The following is a 25,992-nucleotide window of genomic DNA, read 5'->3' as shown; positions in this document are numbered from 1 at the left end:
TCTCTTTCTCTGTCTCTGTCTCTGTCTCTGTCTCTGTCTCTGTCTCTGTCTCTGTCTCTGTCTTTCTCTCTCTGACTCTCTCTCTGACTCTCTCTGTCTCTCTCTTTCTCTTTTTTACTCTTTAGCTACCTAGAAAACAGTATTACAAATGCTTCATCCAAATCTCATAAACGTTTATTGCTCCTTTTCCTAGCATATATTTATACATGAAGTTTTACTTCATTTTTTTATTTTTTATTTTATTTTTAAAATAACGTGTAATTACTAAGAGAAATCTGAAACTTTAATGCAGTATGTATTAAAATGCAATTCAGGACCCATGATGGGATGGTTGACTGATTGTCAAACACTAGGAATCAGGCAGCATATAGAATCTACTGTGAAATCACACATACTCAGTTAATTTTATAAAAATTACGATGGCCAGGGGTCAAATGAATTTTCTTTATTGAACAAATATGATGAGAACTCATTGTTTGAATACCTGAAGCAACAACTAAAAGCAAAAAAAAAAAAAAATCCTGGAAATTTTAGAGGACACTTGCAGAAGTTATTTTTATGCTCTGAGATTACAAAATTGGAATACTTTATTGGAATATCATTAGAAACTCCAGACCATGCAGGAGACATAAGGATCTTATCACTGAAAGCTGAAATTAATAACCTACCAGTCTACTGCCTCAATATCTTCCATCTTAGATGATGTAAATCTGATACTCTTACAGAGCTGACATTAGAGGATTGCAATGGAAAGAAAACTCCTCAAAACAAACATGATCCTACAAAGTGTACCATAAACAGACTTGCCATTTACCCACATAGGGATGTCAGATTTAGCAAGTGAAAATTCAGGATGTTTGATTAAGTTATAATCTGAGGTGTAAAAACAAAACATCTACAACATAAGAAGTTATTTATATAAATATGTCCTTTACAATGAAAGAAACGTAAAACATATTTGCTGTTACTTCAAATTGAATTGACTGTCCCATAACTTAGCTGGCAATATTACCTTCTCCTACATCTTTGCAGCCATTCCTGGAAACATGTCAACTTCTACCATGCAACAGAAACTAGAAGAAAAGCGCATGTTTTACCACATTTCTACTTTTCAATAATGTTTTAAGATCTGGAAAGGGAATGGATTTAGAAAATCAGGCAAGAACAGTGTTAGGTAGAATTTTTTAAGTGAAGCGGGTGGTAAAAACGAGATATATACACGCCCCATGCTTAAAGATTTCCTTGAGAAATGCCAGTTGCTATAATTTCTCAGAATTCTTTTTGCATTACTTGGAAGAATTTTATGGTTTGCATCTAGACAGTCTCAACAGTCCCATGCAATGAAGTCTTGGTCTACAGTGCAGCAATGTTCATTGGTGGAGTTTTTATAAGTTGATTAGATCATGATGTTCTAACTTCATCAGAAGATAACTTGCTATCATTATTGTGATGTTATGGAAACTTAGGTGGCTGGATCTAGTTGAAGGCTAGGGATTCTGGGGCCAGGTCATGTAAGTCAATATCTTGCGCCCTGCTTCTTCCAATCTGCCCGTAATCTGCCACTTTCTGGGTGCATGGTGTGAGGAGATTTTCCCCATCACTCCCTACTGCCACAATGATTCTGAGTTGCAACAGGTCTGAAAATAATCAAGCTAGCTGACCATGAACAACATAAATCTTTCCTCCTTTCTGTTACGCTCTGGTATGTTGTCACAGCTGTGGAAAGCTATCACAAAGTAATTTCATTTTCTTTTTGAATGTCAAATTTAAAAGAACAATTAAAATACTTTGGAATATTTACTTGAAAAAATAATTGTAGTAAACAAAATTAATTTAACAGCTCATTTTTAACATTGATTTCATCTCTTAGAGACAAGAGTGAAAATGTTTTATTACTCATTTGGTATTAAAAGTATTTCTAAAAATATATAGGTATCCACTACCTGGTAAGCCACTTGATTTAATGATTCAATTTGAGTTTAGACTCATCACAACAATTGCAAAATCATATTGTTTTATTTAAATTAACTGCCAGTTGGTTTCCATAAATGTTATAATGGTGCTAATTATTCACCCTTTCACTGGGTTCTAATCAATTCATAATAGTTCCACTGGGATAAAGTTATTAGGTTTATAAATTACCTATGTATCCTTTTTTTCCCAATGAAGTGTTTCTGCTAACTAAATCGAATGATGTACAGGACTAAGGTCAAATGAGGTTTTCATTTTCCTCTCCATTGAACTGAAAGTGGCTGTACACTACAGAACTGAGTTACTACCCTACAACAGACTGAGAGGACAGTTTCCCTGCAAGCTACTCTCCCAGCCATTGTGATTAAATGCAAAGGCTGGTACCTTTTACAATTTCCTTTTAAAATTCCTAACTGGGAATTATTCTATTGCAGATGAATCACAAAAAGGTCAGACTGACACTTAACAGATAGCCCATATATTTTACCTTTTCAAAAACTCAACCAACATTCTCTGATTCTAGTGATACCCCTTTTTTCCAAATATTGTTCAGTGTAATGACTAAACCAATGGTCCATCTGTAACAGTGAGGTTGCAAAAAGTATATCAAAACCTCTTTAATAATGTATTTAAGAATATAAGTGTAAAGAAGACATGATTACTCTTATATAAGAAACCCAAAAAATAAATATTATAAGGAGCAAAACAAAATTTATATAATTGAAAATGGGGAGCTGCTATTTTTGCAAATGGTAGGGAGATCTAGAAATAAAAAGTTACAGATGGAAGGGTGGAGAAAAAGGAATAAAATTCATGAAGATTTACTATGTACAAAGTACCAACTCCTCATGATGAATGTGATCATAATGCAGATCAAACACCAATAAAATGTGCTAGAATTAAAAAAGAAAAAATTAAAAAGAAGAAAATAATACTCTTATAGTGTACAGACAAATAGAAATGTAAAGCCTTGAAAAGTTTAGACATTAACCAACTTCCATATTCTTTCTCTCTCTAATGGACCATGCCAGTGGAATCAATCTGGAGATGAATTGTTTCATTTTATATTTTCTGTTTTTGGCCCACTCTAGTAAGGCTGATGTCAGAGGTTTATTTAAGCATCAGCTGAAATCTAATGCTAGGCCATCATTTCTTGGTGCTATAAATTCTGGGAAACATTTTCACTTGCGTTTCACTTTAGTTCTGTTTCCATATTAGTGTAGCTTTCCTATCTTGTAGTTGTACAATGAGACTAATGCGTAATTGTTCTGTGTTTCTCATGTTTTGTTATATTACCATTTTTGTTGGTTTTAGTGCAGACATATTTTCACATGTTACCATTAAGTTGATTTTATTATCAAATGAACTGATTTTATTGCTTTTTCCTTTTTTATTGATTTTTCTCATGACATTTTGCAACAAATGATCTTAGATGCAAATAAACAAGATAGCCTATGTGAAGCAACTTTCATTATTCATAAATATGCTTCTTTCGCTAATATAATTAGTATCTTGATTTTTACAAAGTTCATAAAAATTTGATGATTCGATTCTAATGCAGCCTCCGATGCCATTTTGCATGTTTGTGTATATTCTGTTTTGCAGATAGCTTAATTATATTAGTCAGTTTTCTCATTTCTGGGGCAAAATCATTTGACATTTGCTTGCAGCTTGACAAGTTTCAGATCATGGCATGTGCAGGATGCAGGGCAAACACCTTGTTGGCAAAGAGCCTGGTGGAGAACAGCTGCTTGCTCTGGCATCTAGGGGACAGAGTGCAGGGAAATAGCGCTACAGGGGTAGGAGCAGGGATCAAGGTCCTGCTCCTGTGACTCATGGCTCCCTCTCCTAATAGCCCCTTCAGCTGTGAATCCATCAATGAGATCAGCCTCCTCGCAATTCAGCGACCCCTCCAGGAGATTCTAAATTCAATCAATTTGATAATAAAGATTCACAAACACATTAAAGAACATTTATGGAGGGAATCGTCAATAGTTTAATTATTCCTTCAATTTTGTTCAGTTAACAAAAACAATTTTTGTTTGTGTCCTTTCCTATTTAATTGTCCACGGGTAGAAAAACAAAACAGAATGTTGTTTAATTTCACTGTTAACAGAGAAGAGAAAAAGCCCAGAGAATATGATTATGTGGAAGGAATGTTAAAATGCTGTAAAAACAGTAAGAAAATTTGAAACCTTAAAGATTATCTTAGACCTTTAAAGGTTATCTACATGTTGGCTTAATTGATATAAGACTATAAATATGACCATCAATGAAACTACTTTGTCAGATTTCTACTTTTCTTCCAGTACATAAAAAAATATACAACTAAATAGTAACAAACACTCACAAAATTTTACTGATGGTATGTAATAAACTCTTTCTTTTGTAAAATTGACCAATCTGTAAGAAAGGTGTAATTTCATTAAAATTCAAAGGAAAAAAGAGAAAAGATTCTAGAATCATTTTATCTAATCCTGTTTATAGCATATATGTGATCTACTTGATCACACATTGAAAACTTAGCTACAGAATTTTTCTAATGAATTCATTTACTATTGCTTTTTTATTGATTATGAACTATAAATGTTACAATAAGTAATTTGAATAAAAATTTTACAGTGGCTAATCAGAAAGTATATTTTGTACTAATGTATTTGTTATCAAGATTAAGTTCAGAAGTTTCAATAAAAGAAGAAATTTCATGGAAAGTTTCATATATTTATTTCCTAACACTGAAATTTCACAACATTGCAGATGTATAAAGCAGGACTGTAGAAATACAGATGACATAGAAATAAAAGATGTGATAGATTATACTTTTAAATTTATGAATTGAAATACTGGTGGTTTTTATTTATGAAACAGTAACAGTTAATGTGAATTATATTGCCTTGACAAAAGAAATCCAAATTGACATGCTATAGTTTATGCATGAACAAATTGACTAAATGTATTCATTTAAAATTTAAGGGGATTTTAAATTTAATTTTAATAACTTTTAAGTAAAATGGAATTAATATACAGCCAGTGATTTTATACAGCTTTTTTAGCCCTCAATATTTACAGCTAAACCAAAAAAAGGAAAAGATATATAGGTTAACATTTGAACATATACTTAATTAAAATATACATTAAAGGGCTTTTTCCATCAATGTAAGTCCTGTCTTCAAAGGAAAACACAGTTTTGACAGAAGTGGAATAAATTAGTTTATACCTAAAAAAAAAAAAAAAAAAAAAAAAAAAAAAAAAAAAAAAAAAAAAAAATAGCCGTGTGGTGGGGGAGAGAGTAACGAGGAAGCCCTGCATGTCGGCTATTAGAATCTCACTATGTCGTCCATTATTCTAACATAGCCACCTTCAGAAGCCTAAGTAAAGGAGAAAATACTTTTCTGTAATTTGAACACGGTAAACACACAGAGCGTGTGATTAATATAAAAATGGAAGCTTGCATTCATTAAGCATTTTAGTTGTATAATAAAAAGTTTACTCTTACTCATAGATATATCAATGCAAAAGTAAATTCAATGCAACTTTTGTAGGGAAATGGTAAATTAGCATTTAGAATTAACACTTATGTTTGATATTAAAACATTTTAAGGCAATTCTTTATTCACAACAAAAATTTCAAGGAAATATAACAGAAATCAAAAACATTCTTTATGAATGTAGTTCAGTCTTCATAAATAATTATGTATTATTCCCAAAGATTATTTTGTGGCCACGTTAACTTGACCTATGATGTGACCTTGCTGTTCACCTGGTGGAGAATCACACAAGCTTATCGTCACACATATATGGATCATCATCCTGGTTTATGCCCATCTTTGAATACATTTAGCTCTCTCCTGACATTCAAACTAAATGCTAAAATTGATAGTAAATGTTATACTATCAGTATTTCTTGGAAAATAGCATATATTTTGCTAAGAATTGTTTGGTTAAAACAAATTATCTGCCCAGGGATCATTTTAAGGAACATACCTTAAGAATTGGTGTTTGGCTTTTCATGTCTCTTACTCTTAGACTTAAATTATTTTTTTAAAGGGCTAATCTGGTCTCTTTCAATGCACTCCACTGGAGATTTGTTACGTGATATTAAATCAGATAATAAGTTTGGGAACAAGCGATAAATGTGTTAGAATAAGACTTCCAAAAGAGGTACATGATGTATTATTTTGAATTTAACTAAGTTGCTTATACTATGTCTCATGTGTAATTTATTTTCTTATAATTTTATATGCATCATTAGATTTATTACATACCATTAAAATTTGTCATTGATCTTTTTGCAAACCAAAATTTGCTAAATTTCTGTACCTTAAATATAGAAATAAAATGTTCATCGAGTGAATGTATTGTTTGGCAACTTTGCTGAATTCCCTTTCTACTTCCAATAGGACTGCAGCTTTTAGATTTGGTGCACAATTAATTGTGAGAACCTTACATATTGCCTTCAGTCTTCTTAATTTGTTTATTTTTAATTGCTTTATTTTTGCTTGAGGTAATGGAAAATAGTGCAGTCTCTAATAACTAGGAAACCTATGCAGGATGCCGTAGTGAGACGAACTCTGTCCTGGAATTTATGGTTCAGCTGTGTATAGTCCTGACATTTCCACAAAATTGAAAGATCATTTTAGCCTTGTACGTTCCACTGTCTCATCTGTAAAATAATGTTAGTTTAGCTTAAAATACTTCTCTTTTTTTCTCAGAAACAAAATGTTATTCCTTCAATCTGTGATTTTTCTGGCTTTAATATTTTATTTCAATAAAATATCTTAATATCACTCGCAATATAACTTTAAAAGAGCTAAGTTTTTACTGAAGTCATTAAGCCCAAAAGGAGCATATTAATTTAAATCATTTCAACATTTTTATTTCCTTGCTTGTTGACCTTACTCCTTGTAGATCTCACAAAACATTTTTGTGTTGAAAATGTTTCTGTGGATCATATTTTTTCTATTCTTGGTAGTATTAATATCTGTTCTGAATATTTTTACACATGTATGTAGAATCGCAGTTTGAATCCATGGAGACAGTCTGTAAATTCATTTCAGTTTCCTTGAAATATTGAAATCTAAATAGACAGCACTTACTGAAAATCAGCCTGACATCACCACCCATTCCACACACCATACGTCACTGAACAGCTTCCACTCTCTGCCAAGTTGTAATTTAAATCAGTGACCTAGAAATAAAAGACTACATCTCCCATTACCAATTAATCCCCTGAGTCATTCAGCCTCTACTCAGTAATACTTTAATAAATCATTTTCGTTTGTATTGATGAACTCTTAATGCAAATCATAAGTAAAAGGACAGTTGACTTTTATTAGCAAGGACATGAATATGTAATACACTACCCCAAAAATTCCATGCACTATATGATACAATCTAATTCATTTACTAGAGTAAGAAATTAAATATCAATAACTTTATAGAACATCATGGATTAATGTTTTTAAATCTTATTTAATATATTATATTATTTCTAAACAACTATGTTCATGCTATTTTTAGAATTTTGTTTCCATTTTTTGTTAAATTTTATTATCACATTGTTGGAATAGTTAACAATATTCATCATGGAGAATATATATATATATATATATATATATGTATATATACATATATATATATGACACATTTTAATGCTTTTTAAAACAATTAAGGAGAAGTAATTCAAGTGATACACCAAGTTTTAACTCTTGGTGATGTTTTTAATTGCTATTTCACTGAAAATTGTTGGGTTGAAGTTTACAGCTCTATTTGTATAAATTCATGTTCACAGGTTAATTTTAACTGTTCCTTTTCTTTAATCTTTATCTACTTTACTGGTGAATAGCATTTATTTTATTAAAATGGTGAAAATATAGCCACCACTATTTTAGAGGTTTGGAAAGAATTGCTACCACATTAAATATATCTTTAATCACATCATGAGACTGTAATTCATATGACACACAATTTCAATCATTGACCATACATATTTAAGCTAATGATTTATAAAATGCTAAAAATACAAAAATAAGACAAAATCCAAAGTTTAAGGTATGCATTAAGAAGCTTTATTTTCTCTCATATTATACTACTATTCTCATTTTCTGTGTTTGTTATCAAAAAATTTTAAACATTCTATTTAAATATGCAAAAAAGAAAATGTAAATGTTTCTGCCCTGTTACAAAAAGCTATCATTCAAAATTTCAATAAAATTTTCTGAGAATTGGTAGAGGTGAAATACAATAGTAATATTTCACGTGTTGGATTCTATGAAAGTTTTAATCTGGAGAAACTTTAACAAGAGTTATTTTCAAAACATTTCCTTGATTAAACAGATTAAGCTCTGCATTACATTTTCTTGCAAGTATCTTCCAATACAACTGTGTGTCATTTAATTGTTGGAATATACTTTGAGAAATATAATTTAGTTCTCATAGGTACATCATGCTGTACACTTCCACAAACTAAGATAGTGAGGACCTCACTGGTCCTAGTGTTTCATATGATGTTAATGACTGTGACACCATACTGTGGTACATGACTGCACAAAACATCTGAGAAATACTCCAATATATAATATAACTTGATTTTACAATTTCTGAGTTTTCTCAAATGTAAAGCTGTTTTATGTTTGCAAAACTGACAATAATGTGGATGCTGTTCTGCAGAAAATAGACACCATGAACTACACATTTTGGAGATGTTTTCTAGAATTCTTCTTTCCATTGATTGTTAATCGTATTTTCTCACTTAATGTCTATTCAAAATGAAAGATTAACACAGACAAAGCCATTTTATTCTTTTCAATATACTAAAATTCAAAATAACAGATTTTATTCCAGATTTGCTGATTGAAAATTTACAGATAAATAAAGATCCTCAGGTGATTGTAATCATTTTAAAGTTTGAAATACAAATTTGACCAGTATTTATAAAAGCATTCCTTGTGGATGAATAATATTAACATCACCTAAAAACATAGTAGAAATGCAGAACGTTATGCCCTACCCTAGAACTGGTGAGTCATAAATTCTAGAAATGGGACCTAGTGATCTATGCTTACAGATTATTTTAGATTATTCCAATGTAAGCTAAAGTTTGTGAATCATTGTTTCACAGTTAGCTTGCATTGTCATTTGGAAGTAATTTTTTAAATACACACTTATCATACCCAACTCAAGTAAATAAGAATGAAAGAGGAGCTCTTAAAGACACTGATCTCAAGTGTGATTTGCAAACTTCCACAATGATAATCTTTCACTGTAACAATGAGAATCACTAGTAATCCTGTTACTTACATCTTCTGTGAAAATGGTGATGTCTTATAAACCAAGGACTCATTAAATGATCAAGGCAATTGGATGGTGTCTCACATACACGCCATGTCAACAGAGAACTTCACAGTGTATCCAAGAAAGAACCAAATCAATGTATTCTAAAAGAACACCTAAGAATTAGATTAATCTCACTGATATATTAGAATGGCAATTCAAAGGCAAACAGAAACACTGAAATGTCATCTGGGATTTCGAGGCAGATTGATTTAAAATTGTTTAGTACAAATCTCAAGAAAAAAATGTCAGGTCCTGATCGTTGCTAATTTGGGTCTTATTTGGAATAAGCAAAGAGGAATTACAGAAGCAGAGTATTTGATTTGCCAGCTATCCATCACAGTGACCTGCAATTTCTAAGAAACAAAAGTAACAGGAACTGTAACAGGAGCTGTTGCCAGGACAACTAACAGAAACTGAAGTATACTGACTGGGGAGAGCATTTTGTGCTCCAGCAGGAACTGGATGCCCACTGGCAAACTGCTCACTGCACTCCTGCACCCTGTTCTCATTCTTCCTCTTCCTTGGCCTCTTGTTTCTTCTGTTCCTTTTTTTCTTTCCCTTCTTTCTTATATTCTTCCTACTTACTCCCTCCCACTTTGCTTTTCTAAAGTTTCCTTTTAGTACTGGTGAATTTTTACCATTATAAAACTTGAATAACAATAGCTGTTTCTTAAATTGCATAAAATTCACCATTTTAATGGACCCTCTGTCTCTAAGTACGCTGAGAAAACAGTGGTGAATCTGACATATGTGGCATACGTAAAAGTAAGTACTGTTTCACTTCCACAAAAGGCAAATTATTTCATGGAGAGAAATACCCTCATAAAATTTATTTAAAATAGGAAAATTAGTAATTGTGTGTTGTGTGGGGTTTAGTTTAGGGTTAGGGTTTGGTTTAGGGTTTGGGTTAGTATTTGGCAACACAAACATCTTCGAAATACCTTTGAAAAGATATTTTTGGCAATATTGATATGTTAAATTAAGATATTATGAATTTACAGATACATACAAGCTGTGTTAGTTTCTTCCCTATTTTCTTCCTTTATGTCTCTCTGTCTCTGTCTTTCTCTGTCTCTGTCTCTCTTTCTCTCTCTTTCTATCTAGAGAAACAACATGTCTGCACACTAAGTTAATCAGTTTGTTTGGTTTGTTTGCCTGTATATATATTGGAGATTTAACTCAGGGTCTTTGGACGTGGCTACTTAGCTACATCCCCAGTTCCACTTAGAGTTTTTAAGAATTTCTCCACAGGGTCTCTAAGTCAATAAGTTGCCAAGACTGGTGTCTTCAAATCCCTACCTCAGCTGCCTGCATGTTTGTGCTTAACACAGAGTACTTTATCCTTAAAACAAAGCCAAACAAAATTACTGAATATTATGGTGACACTATTTTTACCTTTGCAAACAGCTATGGAATTGTCATCTACATTTATACCTTTGTGACAAGAAATTTTTATCATATATTAATTGGTCAGAGTGGACACTGTCAGTAGAAATTCATATAAATCTCAAATCCATAGTAATAAATATTAATAATTTTAGGTGTATGCAAATGCCAATTTTGGAATAGAAACATTATCTGTTGCAAAGAATGTGAAGTAATGACACCCTAGTAGCAGTAAACGTATCAAGTACCCCAATCTCAGTTCCTACTGTCATACTTCTGCTAAAGACACGTGCTCCTTGAGAAATGGTTAATTCTAAGGCTAGTTGGCTCTACATTTTTATTCAGTGAATTAAAATCTAAATATGTCAGACTTAAATAATAAATTAAATTCTGCTATGATTTGTCTTATCTTGACTTATGCCATCCAAGTTAAAATAAATCAACCCATGTCCCATCCAATCTTGGAAATAGCTACCATCACTTCTTCACACTCCAGCCAGAATTCTCTCCAAATAATATTTACAGAACCTACTGTCAACTTACAGCAGTAGTCTACCCGAGAAATTTGAATAATATACAAACATGGTAAGATGACTGTATGCCAGGTAACAAATGGCATCTATTTAACTCAGTGACATACAGATAGCAATTAATTCCAGAATTTAATGGATGGTCACAGAGAGAATAAAGGATGGAACCTAAAACACTAACTGAAAACTAAAGAAGATTTTTTTTCTAAATACTAAGGATGTAAGTGTGGTGAAAGATGTAATATCATTCCAGATAAAATATATTTTATTTTGATCTAAATTTTACTTTGATGCTACAGTACTTTTTGACATTATTTAATATAACATTTATTACCTAATTTTATGATTGTTTATTTGCCTTACTTTCTAGACATTTTTTATTAGAAAATCTTAAAATATAACATTTACAGTTATGTTTGAATGCTCATTTCTCTTTGGCATTTCATTTTCAGCTATCTCTTAATGTGCACTATAAAAATGCTCATATTTCAAGTATTTCTAATGGAGTTATCCTAAGTAGAACTATTTCTCTCTTGAGGATTGCAGCACCATTTGATTTAATTAAACTCATCAAATTAAAGGGAATAGTGGTATAAGCCCCAGAGTAATGTATATTGCAGTTATAGAAATGGTCACTGGAGTGCTTGCATATTACATTTGATATATTTTCAGAACTTACATTATCATAGAGTACTCGACAATTGGAGATAAAAGGATTGCTGAAGGTCTGAAAAATTTTAGATAACTTAAAATGAACTAAAAAATAAAGTGTATTAACTTTAAACTAAAAGCAAATTGTTTTCTTTCATTGTTTTAATGCTATAAATTTTGACTACATTATATAGATAAATGCACACATGAACTTAAAATATTTTTAAAAATTTCAAATTGTTGAGTTAGATTTATTACCTTCAACTTAAAATACAGTGTAAAGGCACATTCTCTTTTCTTTAAGAGTTAAAAAAAAAACCACAAAATAGCTTGGGAGAAAATGTGTAGAACATGCTGTATGTTACATTAAGTGAGAATAAAATAATCTATCTTCTTTAACAATTATAAACATTCCAAAGAAACTAGAGCTTTTATATTATCTCTCTGTGATTTTTGAAAATCTAAGTTAATTTAAATGCCATTTCCTTGCTTGTGTTTATGGAATAATTTTGTTTTTCTTTGAATGTGAATATCTAGAGAAACTCTGAAATTATTGTATCCCTTAAGATAGGTACTCTAAATAAACTGTCATATTAAGTTGTGTATACATATAAACAAGTAAGTTCCTGTGTATCTCCATTCCTCTACTCAAAATGTAAGCATTATTGAGTATAAAACTTTATAGATACTATAGATATTATTCTTAATATCTACATAATGCTCAGGGAAATTGTTTCAGATTGCAAGTACAAAGACCAGTTATAGCCTAATTTCAACCATTTTCAGTCTTCAATTGCTTTAAATCTTAATTGATGAAGGGAAAGTAATTTGTAGAGGTTAAACAAAAAAATATGAAAGTTGAGGAAAATGATACTGAGCATTGTAAAAAGTGACAGAAGAAAAGAAAATGAACTTCATTTCCTCATTATGACACAGGAATAGGATGCAAGTCTAATTTGTTGAAACCAAAAGATTTTAGATCATTTGCAGTATGTTTACATCCATTTTTTACATTGTCATATTTGTCTGTGACATAACCAAAATAGAAATTTATTATATTCATCCTAGAAGAAGGTTTATATATCTTTTTAAAAATTAAGCTATATATTAAATTCTAGATACAGGAAATTTGATTTTATAGGATAGGATATTTTTCATTCGCTCTTTCTCACCATCTAATTAACTTACTATAATTGAAGATCTGTCTGGTTTAACAGAGGACAGTCTTCCTCAATTTCCGTGGCTAAAGTACTTAAACTTTCCTATTACAGAATGTGCCGATGAATCTCTTTATACTGTGACAATGAATGAAGTCTGTCTATAGTAAAGTTAAGAAAAGGTTTCTGAGGCACCCATGTACCTGTCACCTTAGCACCTTAAAAACAGGAGCCCCCCTTTGAAATGATGGGCCATGATAGCCTAGATAGAGAAGAAATTGGTGAAATTGGTATCAAGCAGTTAGTAAATAGATCAAAAGTTAAAAAGAGAGATAGAAAGCTTGGAAATCCCAATGAGATTAGAAAAGAGTTACAATAAAAATAGTAGAAAGAGAAAATGAAAGGACACATGATTACTGGAAAATAATGGGATATTGATCTTTAAGACTCAGAAATGATTACTATGTCATTCTGGGCACACCCATTCCTCAGAACACAGTGATTGCTGTGCCTAGTGCCCTGAGAAAAAGTAAAGATATTGTTTTCCTTCTGTTCTTTTTTATTGTGTTTGTGTGTATATGTCTGCTTTTCTTGCACATGATGAATTACGCATAAATGCTATGTGTAATTAGCATGGAATAAGTAGGTGCACATAATATGAGATAGATTGGTGAGAAAATGAAATTTGTAACTTCGTAGCCAGTTAGCCAAGATTGGAATTTCCATTTCCATTTAATCAGCTGCCAAGTACCTCTGTGTTATAATTTTAACATGTACCTGAGATCTGTTTACTTTTCTCAATTTGTGAGCCGGTTTCCATTACATTTAACTTAGGTAAGCACCTCCCTAACTGGCTTACCGGGGTCTGATCTTGCACTCATGTACTTACTTGTCCTGTGAGAAGTAAGTGCTTCAACATGAGATGAAAGAATGATTTTGATCTAACTCTTTACTGCCTTAAAATCCTTCTTTTTATCCATTGTCTTTAGTATAACCTACACACTCATCTGCATAAATTCAGTGTCTTTTTTTAAAGCTTATTTTTCCTTCCTTTTCTTAACCATTGTCCTTGTATTCTCTAGGGATTAAACACCCAGTATTTGCGTGTATGTGGCTTTTCACTTTCTAGTCTTTTAAATACGATACCTGCTACCAACCTTACAATACCAAACCATCCTCATGGAGGTCCCTGGTGACTGGACTGATTAGGTAAACTTCTCATCACCCTGGATATTCATTCTTTTTCATAAAAATACTCACAAGACATTTTGGAGAATAAACACTGCTTACCCGTGGAGCTCTTTCTCCCTCTATATAATTTGCTACGTGGGTAGGTGTGGAATTTTTATGTAAGATTATATTGTGTTTTTATTTTTCTATATAACTTTATAATACATTTAGAAATATGGTAGAACTGACATCATCTTTGCCTATTATTTTAAAATAAATGTCCTTGTTTGCATTTTAAAGTTTTGAGTATTTTAAATTTTCAATCAAAATTATTTTTTATTATAAATTACATTAAATATAAATATATCATATATATAATATATTACATAGTATATTGAATATAATATATATAATTTATATATTATGTTATTATAATTAAAAGAAATCTAAATGTACCTAAACATAATCTTCATACCATCATGTATTTTTCGTATACCAAACCATGAAATATATTTTATTTACTCATTGTATTTTATATTTTTATATAAAGATTTTTCCCTGTTGAAGATTTGGTCATTTCTTATTAAAGAAAATTCAGAAATACTTAATATATTTTCTTACTAATATCAAATAGCCATTGTTATATACTCATAAGAATATAAAATTTGCTGGCAAGTGCATGATCATGAGTTTGATCCCTGGCCAAAAATTAACAAACAAAAACATTATAAAATTTGGTCATTGATCTTTTTTATATATTTCTATGCAGCCAGTCTATGAAACTCATTAAGTCAGATAAAAGTTTCATATAGTTTGTAGTATATTTTCTAAAATGTTAAAAGTGTATATTTTGTATGTAATTCATATGTAAGTATAACAGTCATGTTTATATTCTTTTTAATTAAGTTAAGTATTATTCAAATAAATAATCTTAAAATTCACCCTGGAGTTCTTAATTCTGATGTTTATTGTTTTTTTTTTCTTTAATCACTAAAATTGTCTGTTTTCATTTTGATTCTGCTTTTTTGAGGCAAGGTCTCTCTCTGCAGTTCAAGCTGGTTTTGTACCCACTGCATAGTCCTGACTGGCCTTGAACTTGAGTCCATCCACCTGCCTCAGCCTCCTAAGTACTAATGTTATAGGTTTTAGATACCTTAGCCAAATAAAATGTTTTTTGTTTAGAACACTTATTTGATCTAACAATTAAATAATACACTTAATATATAATATTGTCTCTATTGAAATAACACTGTATATTTTTGTTATATACTCAGCTAAAATAGTATAATAAAATTTCTAATATCTTGTACAAAGCCTGACTGAATTAATCTTTCACGACTGCTTCAAATGCTATATAAAATGTTCATATATTTTGATAAATTTATATTTTAAGCATAAGTATAAAATAATATGTAATAAGCATATTCATCTTAGTTCTAGAATCTTTAGTAAGTTATATAGTTGAGTTGGTGCTGATGTTTATGTGTCATGATCAATGACCTTTCCATAAGAGCACATTGTTTTCTAACTTGTAAAGAGAAAAAGGCAAAAACAGATAGGATATCTTATCAGAATAGAAATTCTAAGAGGGAATTAAAATTAGATAATAAAGATATAGGTTTTGCTTTTGAAGTTCCTTGTATAGAAAGTAGTTCTGCATTCTGATGAAATCTGTAATCATATATAATCTCTTCTAGCATTTGTCATCTTTCATGCTCATTTTTTTTTTCTTTTCTGGTGTGTCAGGATATTTAAAGAAATTTCTTTGAAAAGTCTTGAAGGACAATGTAATTAGTGAAATCTTGAATGAGTCGAAGTTTCAGAAGTGTGCATTCTTGTGACACCCTTTTTAAACACCCAATTAAAAGATAATTAGGATAAATCACAGCGAGAAAAGAGATAGTCTCACATTTCCAAGAACAGACCATCTTGCTTCACATAAAACTTTCAAGATGACTTTCAGCAGGTTCAAGATAATAGAAAATAAGTATGGAGATGAAGTCTAGTTTAGCATTAACTGACTTATAATATGCTGTTTAATGTTGATGTGTTCAGAAACACAGTTTGCAAGAACTTTTGCTAAGAAAGTTCCAAAAATAAATTTGAAAACATTTTTTCATTGTTCTCCCAGTTTCTATGTGAACAATTCGTTTTTATTTTATGATATTCATCATTCATTCATTCATTCATTCATTCCTTCATATATGCATTTTTCTTTTAGCGTCATCTGTATACACAAAGCATAACAGTCCTCTGTGCATGCTAAGACTAAATTTAGTTTGCAATTTTAATACATTTTTCTGAAGTTTTTTTTTTTTTCTCTCTTCACATTTCTAAAATGTTAGGAACAAATTGCACTCCAGAGATAAATTAACTAAAAATAGCTGCTTTGAGAAAAAAAAAAATTTTTAAATTGTGTTGGATCTAACTTTAAAACTTTCTCATCAGGCTAATTTGTAAATAAAGCTCCAAAATACATTTTATTTGTGAAAATATTATGAACACATTTTTGTATTATTAAACAGGAGGAAAGAAATGTTTCTTCAAGTTACATATGTTAGAACTTACAAATTTAAAATGCACTGCTGCGGTTTGAATTTTAGTAATTTTGCAAATGTGCATACACTGAAGGATAGGTCCCTGCTGATGGTATAATTGAGAAGTAATGGAAACTATAGCAGCTAGGGTCTAGTGTAGTAGAGGCATTAAATCATTAGGGGTGAGTCGGGGGACTCTATTTTTTCCCTTATTGAGATCTCTCCCCGCTACTTTTATCCCAACTTCTAACTCTCAGAACCACGAGGTGAGCAGCCTTCCTGGCCACGCTCTTCCACCATGTAGCACAGCTACACCCAGGCTGAGAGATGATGGATCCAGGCAAGTATAGATCAACACCTGAGAAACTTATGAGCAAAAAGAAATCTTTCCATCATTAAAGTGTGTTAATGTCAGATGTTTTATCATTGAGACTCAAATCTAACACATCTTATACTCAATGATAAATAAATTATAGGGCAAATGAAAGAAAATAAATGTTACAAGTCATAATGAAGTCAAAACATTTTCATTCCAACCTTTCTTATCCTTTTGATATTTGTGATTTCATAAAAAAATAAAAACACTTCCACCTTTGGACTTACTTCTGTTATATTGAAATACACTTACTTGAAAGATTTGTAAGTTTTGTGAGCATTACATGAATAAATATATGAACTTAATTAGAACAATGTCTATTATACAGTGAGTACTCAATAGATATTGAGTAACATATTTGCATATTTTAATAGAGTACAGATATTCATATCTGAAACTGTCAAGGAGATAGAAAAGAATGTAATAGCACATTCATACACACATGAAATTCTGATTTATTTAGAATACCAAGAGAAAAAAAATATCCCAAAGCATCTGGTATGGTTTGCATCTGGAAGAACCCACAGAGCCTCTTGCAGTCAGTCATGGGGACAGTCCTTTCAAAGATGACAGAATCTGGAGTCTGAGGGTCAAGTATTTTCTCAGCAACAAGAGAAAAGTAACCAAGACAGCATCCTTCGGAAGCTCTGCTTTGCCCTTATATAATGCTAATTATCATAAATAATATAGTGTCCACAGTGAATCATCATCCCAATAAGAAAGCTCAAATAAATTTTTAGGAACGGTTGTATGTTCATATACGAGATGTTCGCTGTACCATATCAACTACTACTGCTTGTCACTCTCCAGATGTTTATAGATTTTTTAAGGCAAAATTACCTGTACATTTTTATAATATTCAAAAAATTAATTCTTCACTTAAATTTTAAAGGCTATAACTTCGATTTTTCTCCCTAATAGTTGTCTTTCTACATTTTTAAAGAATATTTGGTTACACATACGATTATCAAAATAAATATCATTTTCCCCACCATTTTTGCATGTAAGCATAACCTTACAATGAACTCAGGCCAGTAATATGTAAATGGTAACCTGGCATCTGGCCAGAAGCAGCATTTGCAAGCAGCTCTAATGAGTAAAGTCAAATGTAATCATCAAAGATCTTTACATCTCCTCCTCTTTTCTACTTTCCAAAAGATAGATGTGAGGATTATCAAAGTGGACAGTACAGCTCGGAGTCACAGAGGAATGAACTAAGTCAAAGTGTTAGATGAAATGAATAACATATATAGCAAAGATCATTGTTACCTCTTCTATAATCTCATTGATCTCTTAGCCAAATAATTTAATTAAGAAAAGAATAAGTGCCACTCTTGGTGTTTGCTTTATCTAGCATCTCTGCTGCAATGTTTTTCATTCAAATATTCTCATGTATAGCATGTTCATATATTTATATATTCTAAACTCTATTGCCCCTAACTTCCTTAAAGTGTCCTACCATCCTTCCATTATATACGTTATCTTCTAATATATTACAGTATCATCATACTGTGTCAATTAATATTTTTGGAAGAAATAAGGAAGTAAGCCTAATCCAAATAAGAAAAGAAAATAAATATGCGATTTGGAAATATTCTACAAATATATATATATATATATATATATATATATATATATATGTCTAACTCTACAATAGGTGAAATATAGAAAGAAAATAAAAAACATTTTGAGATGAAACTTGGTATATTTAAATAAGTCAAATAGATAAATTTCATAGTTTCGTAAAAATCAAGGAATTTTAATTATAATTAGAAGTCAATGAAAGAAGGATGAATTTTGGAAACCTGACATGGGGATACTGACTCCTGTCCAGCACCAAGTTTAATTCAATTTAGGTGGTCTTAAGTTTTACTGTTGGAGCACATGATTTCCTGACACACTGCACCATTCATTAGTGATTTGCTCTGGGGACTTCAGTTAGAACGCAATTGGCTAAAATATGTCAAGCACTCAGAGAGTGACTCACATAGCATTTAGTGATGAGTGAATTGCTGTTGTTATGGCTTTTCATATCTCTGTGAAAATTATCTCATTTGTCTCAAACCCATCAATAAAATAACATCTATGTTTTAAATTAAGAGAATAATATCCACATGGAGAAATCATAGAAAAGACCAGATATAATAAAGGGTAGAAATTCTTAAAAAACACTTCAATGAACATGTTACAAATACTTGGGAATTCTTTTTAATGTTGTGTATTAATATATGCTTTTCTCCAGAAGAATATTGCGGGATCTTTCACTAACATCATTTACACTTCTGATTGACTGTAAAATATAACTTCAAGTCTTACATATAAAATATAATAGAATAATGATAGCCTCTCTCACTTAGGGTTCTTGGAATGTGTCAGTGATACAAAACACCTAAAGTGTTGAAAAGTGCTTAGCAAGCCCCAAGTTAAAAAAATAGTAACATATACTATGCATAGTTATTTTATATCTAAATTGTTATATATTTCATCTTTGTATAACTTTCAGATATTCACTTATATTCTTTTCTTCTTAATAACAGTGTAACTTAACATTGAAGATAAATTTCAAGAATATTTCCTGAACAATTTTTAAGACAAATATGTTATTTAGAATGGTTTGTGAAGTTACTGAAAATAGTAATATATACTATAATGCATATTTGTAATTTCTAAGTAATGAATAAATCAAGGAAGTGTTTAATGGCCAAGTTATACATTATAACCTCTCTGTTGTCAGCAATTTTGATAAATCATGCATCAAATCTGCTACTGGAAAAAGAGGGAAAGTTTTCTCATTTTACAGAGAGCATATTAGCATTCATATTTAATTGACAAATGAAAGCTTTAAATATTTTTACATGGAATCATGGTGTAATCTTACTGAAAAGCATCCTTTACACAGGGCATGGTGGCACGCACCTGAAATCTCAGCACTTGGGATACTGAGGCAGGAGGACCCCTGAGAGTCTGAAGCCAGTTTGGGCTACAAAGTGAGTTCAAACATGAATTGCATAGTAAACCTAATCCTCTAATATATCATTTTCTACAAATGTACATTCATCTTAATGATGGATGGCTTGCCTAATGTGATAACTTTTCTGAATTTCATTTGAGAAAAATAAATGCTAATTCCACTAAAACTAATAGTTGTATGTTTTCTAGTTATCGTCCATCATTTCTATGTACCTTATCAAGTAAATGACATTTTCTGAAAACAGTAATGCTGATACAAGAAAGGTTTTACCTACTTTGAAAGAAGGTGTTCATTGCATGGGGTTATCCTCTGCACTGTCCTTGATGATATAAGCTGAAAACACACTGGGAAAGTGGTAGGCAAATTTAAATCTGTCAGTTTCTTAGAAAATTGCCAAGTTTTACATCTAAAGTAACAGAAACATGAAGACTATTCTCTTCAGGAAAAACGGTCACCTTTATGTATTTTAACAGACAATATACAGATGTAACTGGAATGAAAGATTTTGAACATAGTAAACCACGTGTATCAATGCATTGGAATTTGTAATCATTCTAATGGATTCCTTTGTATTTAATGACAATTCTAGAAATTTTGTTTATTTTTCCATCTTTATTTTAAAAAGTATAACAATCCTTACTGTCTTTTCTATTGATTTGTTGTTTTGCTTAAATGGTGCTGAACAAGCACAATTGCATTGTCTAAAATGGCTACAAACTACATTTATATACCTATTGTCTGTAGTTTAATCACTGTTGTTCCTGCCCAATTAAATGAGTTCTTGTCACAATGTGCACATGCATTTTTGACTAACCCTAAAATATATAACACTTGTGCTACCTGCCATGTATAATAAATACCTTAGTATCTTGTGTTGTTACCATCTTCCTGTTGTGAGAGTTGGACAGATAACTCAGAGCTTCTCATGCTCAGATGAATTGTCTACCTGCCCACGGAGGTACAGCCTTCTAGAATCCTTTCTCATTCTCCTCTAATAGATTTATTTTGCACTGGAATACATAAGGCTGCCCCCAAGCCTCCAGGGGAAGAAACCTCTAAGGTGCTGTGGGGCTATTAACACTATATTGTGGTTTTGAATTCTTTCCTTCTCCAAACCTATAACCCTTGCATTCGTTACATTTAGAGCCTTCCATAAGGGAGACACCTGAAAAGACTTCGTCTCCAGGTTGTCTTCCCAGGACATTTACCCGGAGAAGCAGAAGACAAACCAGGAACATGTTCTGATCAATGAAATAATTCTTGCTCAAGGTCACCCTTGGCCTGCTCCATTTTTATATTTTATTGTCATTCCAAAAATTCCAATCATGTATTCACAAAAATTGCTGTATAATAGTCACACTGAGCATTAAAATCACTGAACATTTTTAAAGGTGATTTCAAAGCTTCTTACATATGTAGTTCATTTTATCTCTAGTCATCATTGCTGCAAGATAAAACCACATGAAATGAGAATACAGTGCAAAAGTTAGTTTTAAACATTAATATAAATATCTTACATATGATTTAAAATCAAATTTGCTTTTAAAAACATGACTTTTGAGGTAGATTGTTACTTTGTAATTCAACTTAGCCTTAAACTCTCGATGTAGCACAGACCAACCTTGAACCCATGGTGATCCTCTTGCCTCATCCTCCCTGCTAAATTCTGGGATTACAGATGTGCATCACCATGCCTGCAAAGTTTTTTCTAAAGGGTACAAAGTGGAGGCAAGAATTATAGATAATATAGAGATACCATATCTATCAGGAAGACAGTAAGTTTATAGTAAAGTCACTATTGGCGGTATTTTTTATTTGAAATTTCACCTGACTTCTAAATCTGAAATTAAACTTGTTTACTGGAAAGTCATGACTGCTATAATTTCCAGAATGGGCCTCCGGTAGCCTGGAATCAGTTCAGATTAAGTGAGATCAATCATAAGTCCTAACAAAGGTAGTTTTAGTCTGACTTTAGGGTTCTGTTTTGTGTATACGAACTCTCCAACATCTCTAGGATGTGTAACTTAGAAGGACTGTGATATGCAACTTAGTAAAACTATTTAAGCTAACAGTGATCATACCCAGGATTTTTCGTGTCTAAGCACTTTACAAAAGAAGGAAGCAGAGAATATGTTTAGGCCATATCTGTCCTGTACTATGAGTTGTAAATATTTATATAGTTCTGATAAATAAATCATTCTTTAGTCTAAATAAAACAAAATAAATGAAATTTAAATCTGAATTCTCAGCCCTGATTTTTTGTACATATCAATTTTATTTCAAATATTTGATTTTCTCATTATAAGAGGAAATAATTATAAACATGCAGAACACATGGATTTAACTAAACTCCCTCTACAATCTCCACTAAAATGTCACCAAAAAAAAAAATTTTCCCTTACCACCATACTCAACAAGATTGAGATTCCATAAAGCCAAAGAGAATAAAAAAAGTGATAATAGTTTGTAAAAGATGTCATTAAAATTTTGACAGCTGGAAAATTGATGGGCAAACAACAGGAAAGTAGTCCAAAGAAGCTATAATTAAGTTTGGATGGTAATGATCGTAAGGAAGCCAAATAGTGAGTGTAATAGAAAAGTTCAGAAAAATAGAGAAATTGGCATCCTAATGTCTATGAATGTACTCAAATGTTCAAGTCTCTGCTCACACTTCAAGTCTAGAGATTGAAACTGAAATTCTATAATTTGGTGTTAAAAAATTATCTGGTGATAAGCATAGGTACCATAACTAAAGCGTGACAGAATACATAGAAGTACATAGACATGTTGAAATCCTATAAGCTATTATAAATAATATGGAAGACAGACATTCAATATGTGTAGCCCACTCTTGTGAGTGCAATATGTGAAAGTGGGCAGACTAGGAGGAAGTCTAGATAATGCGATTTCCATTCATTTGCCAACCTAGTACAGCGTGGCCTCTGAGATTTTAAGTGACTCACTTTGAAAGTATCGCAGATAAGTGTGAGCCACAAGCACATTTTCCATACTGTCTTCAGGACTTTACTATTGAAAATATTTTCAAATTTGGATAACATCAGCTAAAGAAGAATTATTGACTCTATTAAAAACAAATCAAAACAGAGAACTAAGAAGTTTCATCCTTAAAAGTCAAGTAAAAAATAATGAGAGTAAATTGGAGTGAAATAAAATTCTTTAAGAATTGGGAATAGGTGACAGCAATGTGTGTCTTTCAGAATAACTAGAACATTTAACTCTCCTTTCATTTTCAATATTCTTGCCAAGTCAAAGGCATATGACATGTGGCTGGGGATGTTGCTCAGCAGCATGACATCTGCCCGGCAGGTATGAGGTCATGAGTTTGAATCCTGCCATTAAAAAATTACAAAGTCATATCCAGGTGGATAAGGAATGGCCTGTCCACATAAGCATTGTCTGAAGTTTGCTTGGGAAAGTGTCAAACTGTTGCTATCTGGAGAAGCTGGTTTTTTGTTCACATGTGAACTCAGTAGTTCCTTTGAACGCTGATCGTGCAATGGAAAAAAGAATGCTGAAGAATTCACTACAATGTGGTTTACTCTATACCTGCAGTAACTGGTAAATGAGTGAATTATCTAGTGAGCTGGCAAAAAGCTTGCTGAGAGACACTGTTTTCAGATCTGACTTTCATGGATTTTGCTGGCTGATGCTGTTGCTGAATAAAACCCCCTCCGTGGGACCTGCCAAGTGTACCACGCTTTCAAGTGTATTCATCCTCTTTGGACCAGCCAGGAAGTACAACTGTGTCTGTATACACTTCTTTTGAACCCTCCTTCACTAGCAAGTTGCAGTTAACTTTTGCCTTCCTATTAGTGCCTAAAAGCAAGTATTAATAAACCTTCTCTCTCACAAGCCATTTCTAGGTATTTCCTTCAATTTCGTTGCAAATTGTTTCATTGCTCCAGTGTATCTTGGCTACAGAAGACATAATATGATGACCTGAAGTGCAGAAAGTTATAAATTTGAAGATATATTTTTTATTAACAAAGGATGAAAATATTTTGCCCAGAAGTAAAATGATTAGATGGTTCTAAAAAGGAAGACAAAAGATAAGTGCACAGTCAGAACGTTACATTAAATGGAATAAAGTTTATGAAGGAAAATTTGATAGTTGGTTATACTTTTAAAAATTATTTACATACTTCCGGGAGAACATGGCGGACAGATAACAGCAACTACCGGAGGCTCTCTGAAAGACTCGGCTCAGAAGCCAGGAATGGTGCGGACTAAGGAGACATAAGCAGGTGGAGATATGCTCTGCTGACTCAGGAACGAACTGGGCTGAGAGAAACCAACTTGGAATGCATTCCTGGTGCTAAAACAGGAACAGAAAAGCCTCGGTGTGGAGGCTGGAACCGCGCCATTGTAAGCCGCGATTTGGGTTTCCCGCCGTGCGGCGGCTGGCTGCCTCTACAGTGGCTCCGCAAGGAGAGAGACGCGCAGAAGCTCTGAGAACGGCAATCTGCGAATGGCAGGGAGGCGTGCACTGACTTGTGGTGAGGTGAGTGAGAGAAGCTGACACTCTACCACAGTTTGACTCCAGCGGAGGACTTTCTGGGTCCGAGCAGTCCTGCGGGAGCAGGGCGCGGTGGCGACTCCAGCCACACATCCCCCTCTCGGGCGAGATTGGTGAAAAGTGCCTGGCCTGTGTGACGCTGCCGGTGGACCTGGTAGGCTGTCCCAACCCAGATCCCAGAGCCTGACGGTAGCCGGGAGGGGAGACGCGTAGGCTGCCTGGTCCGTAACTCCCTGGTGCACAGCAGTGAGCAGGAACACCTAACTGGCGCAATTCGATCAGGCTGTGGCTGACTGGGAGAGAAGCTGGGCCTCTTATATAAGCTTGCATATATAAGGAACAGAGAAGAAGAGGCAGCATGGGAAGAGGCAGCAACAAGAAAGGTTCCTCACCCCCCAATTCTGAGAAACAGGCAATAGCAGACACCGCACCAATATACATAAGGCATCATATAGAGAGCCTCATAGACCAATTCAGGAATGAAGTTATCAACCACCTGAAGCTAGAAGTATGCAGAATAGTTAGAGAAATGCTAAGTACCTCCCAAGAAAAAACAGGCGGTATAATGGAAGGACAGAAAAAAAGGGGAGAATTGTTTGATGGAGAAAACAGAGAAAGCATAGAATACGTGAAACAGGTTCAAAGGGACTACCAAGATACTAAGAAGTCTATCGAAGACTGGCATAACAGCTTGAAAGAAACTAAGGACAGACTATCTGAACTGGAGGGCAGACTTGTAATATGGGAGAATGAAATGAAAAACTTACAGGACCCCAGCTACCTACAACCCAAACAGACCAACACCCAGGCATATAATAATAAAAATTCCAGAAATTCAATATAAGAACAGAATATTAAAAGCTGTCAGAGACAAGAAACAGACCACTTACAAGGGAACACCCATCAGAATTACAGCAGATTTCTCGGCACAAACCATCAAATCACGAAGAGCGTGGGGGGAAATAATTCAAGCTTTGAAAGATAATAATCTCCAGCCAAGATTGAGATATCCTGCACAACTGTCCCTGGAAATTGATGGAAAAACGAGGTACTTCCAGGATAAAGAGGAACTGGGGGAATTTGCAACCACCAATTCAACTCTATAGAGAGTATTGCAGGATATTCTAAAAAAAGAAAAATACAAAGAATCCAGAAATAATGGCATAGAGGCCACAACGAATGGAGCAGAGAACAAAGTGAAGAAGACAAACTGACAGCTACTGACAGAATGAGAGCTCAACAGAAATGAGGCAGAGAAGATTGGATGATAGGAACAGCTATTTTGGAGAAAATGACATCTTAATAGGTAATACTGATTTAGTATCATCTTGTTTTGAAGTCTCATCTAGCTTTTGTCCTTCTGTCTCCAAT

The sequence above is a fragment of the Cavia porcellus genome, unplaced genomic scaffold (assembly GCF_034190915.1).
Source record: "Cavia porcellus strain 051 isolate PalLab524CR breed Dunkin Hartley unplaced genomic scaffold, mCavPor4.1 scaffold_15, whole genome shotgun sequence".
Classification (NCBI taxonomy): Eukaryota; Metazoa; Chordata; class Mammalia; order Rodentia; family Caviidae; genus Cavia; species Cavia porcellus.
The sequence above is the reverse complement of the archived record's forward strand: the minus strand, read 5'-3'. Positions refer to the sequence as shown.